The following is a 4,317-nucleotide window of genomic DNA, read 5'->3' on the forward strand; positions in this document are numbered from 1 at the left end:
ATATGGGAGTATGTGTACTGTGGCAACATGCATGCAGTTTATCATGGCTAATGATCCATATTGTGCATGAAGTACATGGTTGTGTATGTATTGTTGCAGCATGCTACCCACAACGGGCAGGCAACACCTGCTGACGCTGTGTGTCCTGTGCACAGCTTGGCCTTCTGGTGCCTGATCCTGTGCCCGTCATTTATGGTGATTGTTCACCCATTTTTGTTCCGTGACCCATGAGAAACCAGTCCTTTCCATACACCTGTTACATTGTGCCTTTCAAACATCCGTGTCTTTGTGTGCTAGTTTTTGCATGGTGTCTCACCCCTTTCGCCGTCATGTGTTCACTCATTCCTGCTGCTGCCTCCCCTGAGGCACCGCACCACCGAGTGCCCTGATTCTGCAACACACACGCCTCTCAGATGTTCCTCCCTCCCTCCACCCATTCTTAATGCAGGCAGCAGCTTGTCAGTGCCACTGTTGCGCCACCTCCTTGCCACAGGCAGGACCATCAACGCCTGCAACGTGCACAGTGCTAGACCCTCTTGTCCTTCCATGACGCAGGTAACACAACAGACTCATGCTCCAGCCACCCTCCAAACAGTGAACACCAGAAAATCATCTGCCTGCAATCAGGCAACCCCTAACGCACCCATTACAGCTGTGCAGGCTGTGTGTGCAACTCCTGCCAAGACTGCGCTGCCCTGCATTACAGACCATGTCCGTACAACCAGGTCATGTGCCTCCTACTGCACACCCGCTACATCCACTAGCACGCCATTAGACTCTGTCACCTCATCAACACAACAGCCCTACACATTGCCTTCATTACAGTAACAGAGTTGAACGCATCCTCAGCACACTACATCAACATTGCCATCACAGACGGATGCAAGATCACCCACAGGGACCACACCAACAATCCAGGACGATGAATTGCAATTCTTTCTTAAGTATCCCCTCATACACCATCCACTCCGGCTCTCCATCAGGACCATTCCCACACAACATCTCTATCACAGCATACACCATCCTTGAAGCCCACCTCCGGCACGTCATGAATGTCTCCTTTGAGTATGCCACTTTCCATGGGAGCTGGAGGCATGCAGGAACCCAGGCCCTTTTTGACGACGGACGGCAGTACCGCAGGATCTCCTGGAACATCACCCTCCTTCCCTACCCGGCAAATGTCATCAAGAAGACAGTCAACTAGCAACTGACCATCTCACTCCCAGCAAACATCTCCTGGCAACCCACCCCAGACCATCTTCCACAGTAATCACCCCACTGCAACAGCCCTCATTTCCACCATCAACGACATCTTGGACCATGCTCAACAATGGTGAGACCACCACCCTCACCCCATCGACCTCTCTACGGCATTATACACCATGTGCTACCACACTGTCAGATCACACATCTCCAACACTGGGATCCAGAGGAAGGCCCAGGATGAAATCGGCAAGTACCTCACCAGCAAGGCCCAGGGAGTCCGCTTCCCCCCTTCGGCACGTAGTACACTGGGGTCATCGGGCCCATGCCCCAGGCCTCATCTCTCAGTGTGACAATCTACAATGTCTTCATGACCCCCCTCTCCAACATCACATGCGCACACCACCTCATCATCATGTCCTCTGACATTGACACCCAGATGCTCCTCACCCTCACCAAAGACCCAGCCACTCCCAGATCCAACCTTCAAGAAGGCATGAGGTGCGTTGACAAATGGATGAACATCAGCCACCTGAGGCTGGACTTGGACAAGACTGAGCTCATCATCTGAGGAATGTCCCATTACGGCTGGGACAACTCCTTGTGTCACAGCGGCCTGGGCAGCGCACAAGCACACATTGGCCACACACGCAAGCAGGTGCTCATCGTACACTCCTCGCTCACAATAACCATGCAATTCAACACCATCTCTACCTCATGCTACAAGTCCCTCCGCATGCTGCAAATGATCTTCAGATAGATCCACTCCTAGTCAAGACAGACAGTCACCCAGGTCCACGACACCAGCCGACTCAACTACAGCAACGCCCTCTACACAGGAACAACAGCCAGACTCCAGGAAGACTTGTGCACACCCAGGGTGCATCAGCACACCTCATCCTCAACATCCCCTGCCACAGCCACATGACCGTCTACCTGAGATACCTACAATAGGCTAACTGTCAACAGCAGGATCACCTTCATACTCCTCAGCTACACTCAGGAGGCACTCCACAACCCCAGCCACGAAGAGGAACATGGACGTCTCCCATCCAACACCCCATTGCCCCAACTCCATCCAGCCAACCTTGCCCTGGGCACCATTCATTACATCCACAGTACAACTGCGTGCGGGAGATAGTTCTCCCACATCAACAAACAGACCTGGTACTCCCTCCCTGGACACCTCCACATGACCCATGACCTCTACACCTTCATAAAACTCTTCCAATACTGTCTGTCTGAGCAGTATGGCAAGCCCTTCACCCCCCCCTCCCCCTCAGCAGATTGAAACCATCACAGGTGTGTATTGCGCTCCATGTATGTATTTGATGATACATTGTGACCTATGTGTGTCCTCGACCGCACCCAGATCCCAGTGTATGGATGGCTTGAGTTTGTTTCGCACTCTGGCATACTCTGACATATCCCCACACGTATGTTGTTGAATCATGGTAAATGACTGCAACATCAATTTCACTTGTGTTTGTTTTGTTTATTTATCGGTCTTGTGCGGGAAACGTGAGTAAGTGATGGGTGCTATACAAAAATGCTGGGAATCCAAAGTTCACAGAGGGAGATGTGATGCCTTTCAGTTTGAGTCAACAGAGTCCAGAACCCAGTGCTTGGCATCATTGGTCAGACTGCAACCAGCAAGTCCACGTGGGAGAGTAGGACAGTCAATGAGGTGATGCTGTTGCACACAAAGTCCAGGTGCCAGACCAGGTGACCTGGGAGATGCGCATGGCCCGCTGCCTCTCACTGTCTCTTCCGTGGACGACCCACCTTCCTTGGGGGACCCTCATATGCAGGCCTTGACGATGCGAGAGACGCTCCGTCAGACGATTCCTCCTCCTCCTCCCTCCCTGTGCCTGGTGGCGGTCTTTGCCTTAAAGTGTCTTGCCTTGTGACACAGGGAGGGTGCTGCATGTTGTCAGCAATCCGACGGAGTGAATGGCTTATGTCCCTTTGCACCGCCAGGAGTTCAGCCAGTCTTGCCTCTATCCGTCCTTGGTGTTGTTGTTGACTGGCGTGTTGCTTGGCCTGCAGGTTTTTGATCTCTGTGAGGGCCCCCACTACCTGGTTGAACTCCCTGGTGTACCGCCGGTATGCCTCCATGATGTTGCGGAGTTCTGACATAACAGGCCCTGCAGCTGACTGGTCAGGTTCACGCCTCCGCCTGGTGCCACTCCCACCACCCCTGCCCACACGAGCCGGGCCTGCCGTTGTGGGCACATCGGCTCTACGGGACCCCTGAATGATGGCAGTGGTGGTGTTGTCTGCCCCCTCATGGTTGCCCGCCAAACCTTGTCCCTCATTGTCAGACTGGCTCAGTTCTTGAGTGTTGGCAGGGCTCCGAGCTGTCTGCTGGGATGTGGCAGGAATGGTGGTGGTGGTTGGTGCAGGTGTCCCTGATCCAAGTGCTGCAGGGGGTGGGGCACCAGAGGTGCCAGGTCGGTCGGGGTCATCCGTGGAGTGGTGAGAGGCGTCGCTGTCGGTGGGATCAGGGTCCTGCAGAGCCTGGGACTGTGAATCATCTCCCCCATCGTTGAGGCTCAATTCTGCATGTTGCCCTGTGGGTGTGAGAGACAGACAATATTAATGCCATTTAATGAAACATCAATTTTTCATACTCATTGTAGTTGTCACTGTTCCTCCTGGTAGTTGTCCATGCTTTGGATTGTCCTCAATGTTCACTTGTGGATGGGCATGTTGTGGGGTCCGATTGATATGTGCTCCAGAGTCATTGACATGGGGGCCATGTTTACAATAATTGCCACAGCCCTGCATATCAGCAGGGATTCACCAGTCATTGTGCACCCCAGCTATGCCAGCACAGATGCACATTGTGGAGCACCATGGTGGAAAAATGGAACAGCAGCGTCACGCACCTGTGCCGTATAAGTAGGCGCATTGCTGGAGTTGCGTCACCAGCGCAACACAGCTCCAGCAATGTTGCTTCAATCCTTACACCTGCATCAGGCATGCACAGGGTTTTGACGCAGCATGTGCTCAAAACTGACAGAGTGAAATCTTGTAGATTTCACATAGCAACTTTTGGGAGGTCTGGCTGCACCGTAACGCCCACCACCCCCCTGCCACCCGGCGCCAGAA

The sequence above is a fragment of the Lissotriton vulgaris genome, chromosome 8, assembly GCF_964263255.1.
Source record: "Lissotriton vulgaris chromosome 8, aLisVul1.2, whole genome shotgun sequence".
Classification (NCBI taxonomy): domain Eukaryota; kingdom Metazoa; phylum Chordata; class Amphibia; order Caudata; family Salamandridae; genus Lissotriton; species Lissotriton vulgaris.